Here is an 11166-nt window from a genome sequence, read left to right on the forward strand (position 1 = left end):
CCTGCCGGAGGGCTCCGAGGGGGCTGACCCGGCGACATTTTTGGAATCTCTCCTGATTAAGGCCTACGGTAGGGAGGCATTTTCTACCTCATTTATTATTGAAAGGGCCCACAGAATGCCTGCCCGCCCGCCACCGGAGGGGGCACCTCCTCGCACGTGCATTGCTAAGCTGCTAAATTACCGGGATAGGGATGCCATCCTTCGCCTTACTCGTGAAAAAGGCAACATCCCGTTTCAGAATGGACATATCTCAGTGTTTCCCGACTTCTCCGCAGAAGTTCAAAAACGTTGTTCCCGATTTGTGGAAGTCAAGAGGCGCCTCAGGGCACATCACCTCAAGTACGCCATGTTGTACCCGGCCAGACTCCGCGTAGTGGGGGAAGATAGGGCCTACTTTTTTGAAGATCCTGAGATGGCAGTTTCCTGGTTGGACCAGAGAGACGCGGCTCGAAATCGGCCACCTCGAGACTAAAATCGTTGGAAGATTTGTGAGTACTCTATTTGCTCCCCCCTTTCTATTTGCCCGTGTGCAAGCAGATCGCTGTTGGACTGCCTATGCGTGGTTCATTATCCTCAGTCCCTGAATTGATGCTTCTGTTCCCCCTCTCTAACATGGATGGCCGTTGCTCTTGTTGACTGAACATGTACTGCTGCCTATGGCCACGCTCTGCGGACATCCCCCTGGTTCGTTACACAATACCCCTTCCCCCTCCCTCTTAGTTTGGGGGACCCGCTTGGCGTGCTCTATTGGGCCCTTTCCCTGGGGGGGTGGGGGGGACGCGGGTCATCTGGACTTGCTGCATGGGACTGCAGAACTTTGACTTTCTTCTGATACAAGCCCTTTACTGGATACTGGACTGTTATGTCCCGCTGCTGAACTGGGCACCGCACCAATGGGAGTGGGGTGGGAAATGGACGCATGGTCCGGCTCCGGCCTACAAGCCGGGTTATGACGGGAGAAGACTTGGTCTTGTCACTGGGTCCAGTGGCTTATTGTTATTGACATTGCCTAGTGTTCTATGGTTTGTTTTGGGAAGGGAGCTCCAGCCAAGTTGGGGTGGCTGCGAGCAGGGAGGGTGGGGATGGGTTGTAGTTATTATGTTATAGTATGTTATGTTTTATGCTTAGTTTATGGCACAAGCTTTATTTGGTTATGGAACAGACAAATGTCTCTTTTTCATGTATACTCTGATGAATATGGGAATGGATACTGCTTTGAGGGGTGGTTTGGATACTATTTTCCTCCTTGTGATATTGGCTGAGACCACGCCATGGGTACCCTGAAGTTGCTGACGTGGAATGTCAGGGGGATTCGGGATAAAATTAAGAGGGCGGCAGTGTTTGGGTGTCTCAAAACTTATAGAGCGGATATCACAGTCCTGGTGGAGACGCATATAACTGGGAGATTGCAAATAGCTTTGCGTCGCCCGTGGATTGGATGGGCCCACCCATACGTCCTATTCTCGCGGGGTGTCTGTATTGATATCTAAAACGGCACAGTTTTCCTTGGTTTTTTTGCAGACAGACCCGCAGGGCAGATATATATTTATACACTGCTTATTGCACGGAGAACAGTACATTATTCTCGCCTATTATGTACCCCCGCCTTACGATCATAGACTAATTACAGAGGGATTATCTTTTATGGCTCAACACCCTAATGTCCCAGCAATTTGGCTGGGTGATTTTAATATGGTTTTGAATCCGGGGGTGGATAGAATGAGCTCTACTCGAGGGGATCATTTACCGGGAGATACTGGCCTAGGTCGCACGTTTCAGGAATTCTCTCTTACAGATCTGTGGCAATTTAAATATCAGGCTAAACGTGTTTACTCCTGTTTCTCTGCAACTCACTCCACCATGTCACGTATAGATTATATTGCTGTGTCCGCCCAGTTGTTACCCAGGCTAGTAGACACGGGCTATTATGCTAGATCATTGTCAGACCACGGGCCCTGACGGATATACCGCACAATACTTTAAGACCTTCCTCCCTATTCTCGGCCCGCGCTTGGTGAATTTATTTAATACTCTGAGCTCGAATGGGGATTTTCCTGAGGATACCCTTAGAGCCCACATCTCGTTGATACCTAAGGAGGGCAAAGACCCGGGCCTATGTGGGAGCTACAGACCCATTTCCCTCCTAAATTCGGTCCTAAAACTATTCTCTAAAATCCTGGCCACGTGATTGGCACATCACTTGCAGTCCCTTATACATATTGACCAGTTAGGTTTTATTCCCACCAGGGAAGATAGGAACAACACCATTAAGGTGCTTACCCTGATCCATAAAGCAAAGTCATCTGGGACCCCTTGTCTTTTCATGAGTACTGATGCCGAGAAGGCTTTTGATCGGGTCAAATGGACAATGATGTTCTCGGTCCTTCGCCATATAGGTCTGAGTGAACGGATGCTGGCATGGATAAGTAAGATATACTCACGCCCTTCAGCTCAAGTCAAAGCGAATGGGGTTCTCTCATCTCCCCTTGACATCGGGAATGGGACCAGACAAGGTTGCCCCCTGTCGCCCCTATTATTCGCACTGTCATTGGAACCCTTTCTCTCCACAATTCGACGATAATATTGAGACAGTATATAAAAGTCGAGTTTAAGTGGAAATACACAAAATATCTAGCTTACCTTTACATTGTTCAATAGAGCGTTGCAAAGTAATACCAAAGCAGAATGTCGGAATATCAATTAGATGAGATGATTGCTGTAATCATGAAATATCAGCAACGACGTGACAAGGTTTCTATCATTTTTCAGGATCCTTACGTGTCTTTAAGGATGAGTAAGTATAATAACTGGCAAAGTATGACATGGCAAAGAGACAAATTGCATTAGAGATGTGAGATAGACATGAAATGTCAATCCCCATTGGTTATTTACATGTAACCATTAATGCAGTTAACGCGGCTACATACAGCAAAGTGTGAGCTAAGCAGCTAAATATTACTTAACATATCAGAGATAAAGTATTGCAGTTGAAAAAAGATCGGAAGCGTTACTTGCAGTTGCTTCAAAATGACTGAGAAATCATTTCATTACTCTAAAAGTAAAAGTTATCCCGGTAGCACTGAGTGGACTGATATTAGATGAGTGATCGTTGTGGTACAAATTCAGTTTCCTATAGAGAGAGATACCAGCTAAATGTGAGAAGAGCAATTAAACTGTTCCCATCGGTAGCATTGCATTACTCTTAATATGTGCAGCGTTCAAAGAAGCAATAAGATGGTTTTGTATTATCCTAAAATTAGCAGTATACGTAATAAAGGAGAGTAGGTAACCTGGATTTAGACATAGCAAACTCTATAATCGAATTTAGCAAAATTAGAAAGGATAATATTGAGACAGTATATACAGGTCGAGTTTAAGTGGAAATACACAAAATATATAGCTTACCTTTACATTGTTCAATAGAGCGTTGCAAAGTAATTCCAAGGCAGAATGTCGGAATAGCAATTAGATGAGATGATTGCTGTAATCATGAAATATCAGCAAGGACGTGACTAGGTTTCTATCGTTTTCAGGATCCTTACGTGTCTTTAAGGATTAGAAACTTATAATAACTGGCAAAGTATGACATGGCAAAAGAGACAAACTGCATTAGAAATGTGAATGTGAATTAGAGATGAAATGTCAATCCCCATTGGTTATTTACATGTAACCATTAATACAGTTAACGTGGCTACATACAGCAAAGTGTGAGCTAAGCAGCTAAATATTACTTAATATATAAAAGAGATCGGAAGCGTTACTTGCAGTAGCTTCAAAATGATTGAGAAATGATCATATTGTCGGAATAGCAATTAGATGAGATGATTGCTGTAATCATGAAATATCAGCAACGACTAGGTTTCTATCGGATGAGAAGGTATAATAAATGGCAAAGTATGACATGGCAAAGAGGCAAATTGCATTAGAGATGTGAGATGGACATGAAATGTCAATCCCCATTGGTTACTTACATGTAAACGCGGCTACATACAGCAAAGTGTGAGCTAAGCAGCTAAAGGGTATTTAATAGTAAATTGACGTAGCTTGAAAATTCCAACGTTTAAATCGTTCCATTAATTTTGTAACGCACGAAGACGGCTTACACTGACTGTTTTCCGTTTCCACTGCTTATCGGCATAATGTATCAGTAACCATGAACATTAATAGTGATAGACAGCTTACATTAGGATGTATGCATGAGGTGAATGTAAAATAGTTGCATTATGTGTTATTAATGTAATCAAACTGTATTGCTATGCTTTGCTACTGCAACCACTTCTCAATCAAGTAAACCGCCCCACTGCTTTTCTCACATTTTGCTGCTGTTAAAAAATGTGTTGCAAGTGTTAGGTGTTACAAATGGTTATCAGTGCGACAGTTAATGTGGAGAAGAAGTAATACACAAAATAGAGTCAGAAAGAGAATCCTATTGCATAGAGGTCGCGAGAGATGGTTGCATTGCTCTTATGTGCAGTGTGTAAAAGGATTTAAAAAGATGGTTTTGTGTGACTTTTGCTTTAACGTAAAATTAGCTGTAGACATTATAACTATGGTTAGGTTTACAATGATTTAGAGTTAATAATCTCTATAATATAATAATAATAAGTATAGCAAAACAAATTAGGAAAATATTGAGGCATATAGGTCGAGATAACGTGAATACACAAAAGGGTAATATCCTCATTAAGGCAGAATGTCGGAATAGCAATGAGATTCGATGGTTGCAACATAAAACAAAATATGAGAACGGCTAAAATACAGAACAACAGTACATAATTTAAGAGTACAGTAGAATATAGTATAAATTATTTAAGATTAAATAGACTTAGAATGAAAAAAATCTAAGTTTAAGTCGTTGAGTAAATCGTTGAGTAAATCGTGAATTTATCAGCTAAGTTAACGCTGAGATTATGATTAATTTCACAGTTCCATTACGCGGTCCTTTTCCACTGGTATAGTCATAATGTAATATCAGTAATTGCTATCAGTAAATGTTAAAATTGTAAGACGGTTCACGGTTATGTGGAATTGATATGGATTTAAAAGCGGTACATTAAATTTCTGAAGCATATGGCAGAAAGACGGCTTACACTGCTTTTCTCACATTTTGCTGCGGTAAAAAGAAATGTTTTGTCACTGTGTTTTAACTGTGACAGTTAAGGTGGAGAAAAAGAAGTAATACAGAAAATAGAGTCAAACAGTGGAAACGTTTATTTGTCATGACAGCTGATACTGGTTGAGCAATAAAACTGTTTTATTAAGATGTAAGACTAGTTTTATTCTCTACATATAGGCTTTTCAGAGAGTTGTATAATATAGGCGACCAATAGGACATTTAAATGGCTTAATGTTGTAGGGAGGAAGTATCGCTTTTCAAAGGTAAGAGATTGAAAGCTTAGCTTGAAAATGTCCGAGAAATAGTTGCTTTAGTCTAAATTTAAAGGATATGCCGGTACCAATGAGAAAGCTTATATTAGACTAGTTGATCTTTGCATTAGACAATCCTATTATTATTATTATTATGATTAAGATCATAGTGCAGAGAGATACATTTTGCATTACCGTACAATTAGCGGTAGAACTCATCGAAGTGAATAGATTTAACCGGATTTTGAGATAGTACTCTCTATTTCTAATAAGAAATAAAGAAAAATAAGTCAGGATGGTGTGTCAGGACTGTCACATACTCAATGTGACAGTTGATGTTGGAATTACAAATATGCAAAATAGAGCAAAAGAGTACATGGTTTATTTATATGTATGATAGTTTTATTGCATGCTTGATGTGGATGATTAAAATCGTGTAGTGAGTATAATCTATATTTAGCATAAGAATGAAAAGGCATAACATGGCAATGAGACAAACTCCATTAGAGATGTGAGCTAGATGAAATGATGAAAAGTCTCTGTATAGCCCAGATTGTCTTCTGTTATCACTTAGCCTACCCTCTAAATTCACTAGCCTCTCTATATACACCAGCATGTTTACACTAGCCGGTCTCTGCATACAATAGCTTGTCTTCGATATACACTAGCCTATGTTCTGAATACACTAGCCCGTCTTCTGTCTTCTGTATGCCCTAGCCTGTCTTCTGTATACATTAGTCTCTCTGTATAAACTAGCATCTCTGTATACCCCAAACTGTCTTCTGTAAAAACGTGTCACTCTTATAGCCTGTCTAGCCTTTCTTCTGTACACACTAGCTTCTCTGTATACACTAACCAGGCTTCTATATACAATAGCATCACTCTATGCACTAGCCTCTCTGTATAATCTAGCCTCTCTATATACCCTAGATAGTGTTCTGCATACACTAGCCTCTCCGTAGAAGCCAGCCTTTATTCTTTATTCACTAGCCTTTCTTCTGTATGCTGTAGTCTTCTATATATACTAGCTTCTCTGTACACCCCTGCATCTCTGTAATACACTAAACCCTCTGTATACCACAGCCTGTCTTCTGTATACACTAGACTGTAAAAACTAGCTAGAATACACCAGCCTGTCTTCTGTACCCACTAGACTCTCTGTATACACTACCCAGTCTTCTGTATACACTGTCAGCTTGGATGTATACCCAAGCCTGTCTTCTGTATACACTAGTCTCTCTATATGCACTGTCCTATCTGTATACACTCGACTCTCTCTATACACTAACCTCTCTATATACACTAACATCTTTGTATATACTAGCTTCTCTTTAACCTAGCCTCTCTGTGTACCCCAGCCTCATTGTTTACTCTAGCATCGCTGTATACTCAAGCCTATCTGCATACACGAGTCTGTATTCTGTATTCACTAGCCTTTCTTCTGTCTTCTATATATACTAGCTTCTCTGTACAACCTTGCATCTCTGTAAAAACTGTCTGAACTAGCCAGTATTATGTATACACTCACCGACTGTATACACTAGACTCTCTGAATACACTAAACCCTCTGTATACCACAGCCTGTCTTCTGTATACACTAGACTGTAAAAACTAGCTAGAATACACCAGCCTGTCTTCTTTACCCACTAGACTCTCTGTATGCACTACCCAGTCTTCTGTATACACTGTCATCTTTGATGTATACCCAAGCCTGTCTTCTGTATACACTAGTTTCTCTATATGCACTGTCCTATCTGTATACACTCGACTCTCTCTATACACTAACCTCTCTATATACACTAACATCTTTGTATATACTAGCTTCTCTTTAAACTAGCCTCTCTGTGTACCCCAGCCTCATTGTTTACTCTAGCATCGCTGTATACTCAAGCCTATCTGCATACACGAGTCTCTATTCTGTATTCACTAGCCTTTCTTCTGTCTTCTATATATACTAGCTTCTCTGTACAACCTTGCATCTCTGTAAAAACTGTCTGAACTAGCCAGTATTATGTATACACTCACCGACTGTATACACTAGACTCTCTGAATACACTAAACCCTCTGTATACCACAGCCTGTCTTCTGTATACACTAGACTGTAAAAACTAGCTAGAATACACCAGCCTGTCTTTTTTACCCACTAGACTCTCTGTATGCACTACCCAGTCTTCTGTATACACTGTCATCTTTGATGTATACCCAAGCCTGTCTTCTGTATACACTAGTTTCTCTATATGCACTGTCCTTTCTGTATACTCTCGACCCTCTCTATACATTAACCTCTCTATATACACTAACATCCTTGTATATACTAGCCTCTCTTTAAATTAGCCTCTCTGTGTACCCCAGCCTCACTGTTTACTCTAGCATCTCTGTATACTCAAGCCTATCTACATACACGAGTCTGTATTCTGTATTCACTAGCCTTTCTTCTGTATGCTGTAGTCTTCTATATATACCAGCTTCTCTGTACACCCTAGCACTGTAACAGTGCTAGGTTCCTGTATTACAGAAACAGAACACCAGCAATAAGGTGGCACACAACACCCACTCTAACTTTTGCACTGCAGATGCATGTATTGCAGAAATTGAACACCAGTAATAAAGGGTAGCTTCAGGTGTGTACTGTGCAGGAGGCACTAACACCCACTGTAACAGTGCTAGGTTCCCAAGCAGTAAATACACTGTCCCTGCCTATCGTCCTCTTTCCCTGACCACCGCAACACACTATACAAGGCCGGGTGAGCTATACTTGGCCACAGGAATCCTGCCTTTGGTGAATTATGGCTCTCGTCACAGAGGATGTCACATCTGATCTTATTATATAGAACCTATTATGCTCCTCATAAACTTTTTCAGTTTGGCCGAACGGCCGGACGCAAGTTGCCCCCGGTGCGGGAACATGGTGGGAGACATGATGCACATGTTTTGGAGATGCCCGAAGTTGATCCGCTACTGGACAGAGGTGACAGGAACCATTGATCGGGTGTTTGGAACCTCCACCAGGATGGAGGCGAAGTATTGTCTCCTGGGATTAGTTGGCAGTTCTGAGATGCCTATTTCAGGCAAGGAAACTGTTGGCAATGACTTGGTTTTTTTCACTTGTTTCCCAAGATGACCATGTTGGCGTTTGTCAAGATGGTTGAGAGTGCCCAAAGAGATCGCCTATGGCCCCATCACCTTGAAAGTGCCTGATCTTGTCTGATCTCGGAGGCTAAGCATTGTCCGGCCTGATTAGTAACTGGGTGGGAGACCAACTGGGAATACCAGGTGTCGTAGGATTCTTTTTATGTTGTTGGCGTTGACATGTTTTTTTTTTCCACTTGTTTCCCAAGGTGATCATCTTGGCATTTGTCAAGAGGGCTGGGAGAGCCCAAAGAAATCTCCTATGACCACATCCCCCTGAAAGCGCCCGATCTCATCTGATCTCAGAGGCTAAGCAGGGTCCGGCCTGGATAGTACCTAATTAAAGGTGCCGTAGGAATCTTTTTATATTGTTGGCTTTGACCTGTTTTTCTTTCGCTTGTTTCCCAAGGTGACCATTTTAGCATCAGTCAAGAGTTTTGAGTATGTCCCAAAGCGTTCGCCTGAGGTCACATCACGCTGAAAGCGCCCGATCTCAGAGGCTAAGCAGGGTCTGGGTCAGATGGGAGACCGCCAGGGTCTATGTTGTTGGCGTTGACCTGTTTTTTTTCACTTGTTTCCCAAGATAACCATCTTGCTATTTGTCAAGAGGGTTGAGAGTGTCTAAATAGAACACCTATGGCCACATCACCCTGAAAGCGCACAATCTCATCTGATCTCGGAGGCCTAGCAGTGTACGGCCTGGTTAATACCTGTATGGGAGACCATCTGTGAATACCAGGCGCCGTAGGCTTCTTTTTATGTTGTTGGCGCTTACCTGTTTATTTTCGCTTGTTTACCAAGGTGACCATCTTGGCGTTTGTCAAGAGGGTTGAGCGTGCATTTGATCTCAGAGGCTAAGCAGGGTTGGGACATGGTTAGTACCTGGATGGGAGACCGCCTGGGATTTCTCGATGCCATAGGCTTTAGTTTTAAGTTGTTGGCATTGACTTATTTTTTTTTATTTTTATTATTCTTTTATTAAGTAAAACAACATAAATATAACAGTCAACCATACAGCATGACACAGGGTCACCATTACATGGTAACAAAAAATAGGCAGCCAAATAACTCTGGGTTCTCAGAGGGGAGTCCTACAGTTTCATGCAGAAAAGAGAGAAACCCCACCTCCGACATGTAGTACAGTATAACTAGTGCAGCTCCGTTCGGACAAATGTAATCATGGAGAACAACTGGGACCACAGCGAGCCAGCTTATCATGACCTACGTGAACCAGAGTAAAATATGAGCCGGGCATGTCCAGAACCCTGGGGTTCTTCTGGGTCCCGAAGGCTAGTAAGGAGACAAGGCATAGTCAAAAGGGAGGACGGGGGAAGAAGAGAGTGCAAAGACGGAGAGAAAGGAGGTGGGGGGGAATGCGGCAGGGAAAAAAAGAAAAATAAAGACAAAAAGGGAGGGAGGGAATGCCACCCAGGGCAGACATGGCCTACGTAGGTAAACGTTAGATTTTCAGTCGTTTTCTGGGACAGAGGCACTGCTCACCTCCCGAATGTAGTCTCGAGTACCAGTAAAATACCTCCAGGGCCTCCATGTAACACTAACAGCCTCTTCAGTGTTGTGAAGGGTGGCGGTCAATTCTTCCATCTGGAGAATATGATTGACTTTGGAATACCACAGCACCTTGGATGGGGGCTGAGGCTGCCTCCACAGTGCGGGAATGCAGGCCCGGGCGGCATTCAGGAGTTGCATTGTGAGGGTTTTTTTGTATTTTCGAACAGGCTGTTCGGTCAAGGCACGCTGCTGGGAACCCAAAAGTTCCTCAAGGCCGGGCATGCCCAGAAAAGGTGTCCCATGGTCCCTGTATCTGAATTTCACCTCCAACAAACATCCGGGATCGATCTATCCATTTTATTCAGAAGGTATGGGACTCTATACCAGCGTGAGACTATCTTGTATCCTGATTCTTGATATTGGTTTGCGATGGAAGCTTTATGTACTAAGGTCAGGATCTTGCCTATCTGTTGTGGGGTAAATGTGATGCCTAAGTCCCTCTCCCATTTGTGGATAAATGGTGGGGGTCGACTCCTCCTCCTGACTACTCAATAGGTTGTACAGGAGGGAGAGGGTGTGTCGCACAGGTTCCCTTTTGTGACAGATGGATTCATAGGGTGTCAGGTCTCTAGGAGTGTAGGGGGCCCTTTGTATGGCCAGAAGAAAGTGACGAAGTTGATAAGTACTAAAAAAGTCAAGCGGAGGGTCAGAAAGCTCGGCGACAGTTTGCGTGGTCGGGAGCCCTCCCGAGGGCCAAACCTCTCCCAGACGCTGTTTCCCCACCACTGTCAACTGTCGCAGTTTCTTGTTGGTAAATCCCGGTGGGAAGTCTGGATTACCTATAACCGGAGTCATTGGTGATGGCAGGGGAGCAATGTGTGTGCAGCGGAACAACCTCCGCACAACAGCCAACGTAGCTCCCACTACGGGGTGACCTCTGAGGTCTTTTGGTAGGGAGGACAGGAGCCACGGGGAGGTCAATAGGGGAATGGATCCATCCTCAATCTCCATCTCCACCCACTGCTTGTGTGGGCCATTACAATGCCAATCAACGACTCTCGCTAGCAGAGTCACTCTGTAGTATTGTCTGAGATCTGGGAGACCCAGACCCCCCTAGTCCTTTGGTCTGGCAAGCTATTGCAAACGGGCTCTGGGCGGTTT

Source organism: Lithobates pipiens, unplaced genomic scaffold, assembly GCF_037356315.1.
Source record: "Lithobates pipiens isolate NorthernLeopardFrog02 unplaced genomic scaffold, aLitPip1_a1.2 Scaffold_25, whole genome shotgun sequence".
NCBI classification, from domain to species: Eukaryota; Metazoa; Chordata; class Amphibia; order Anura; family Ranidae; genus Lithobates; species Lithobates pipiens.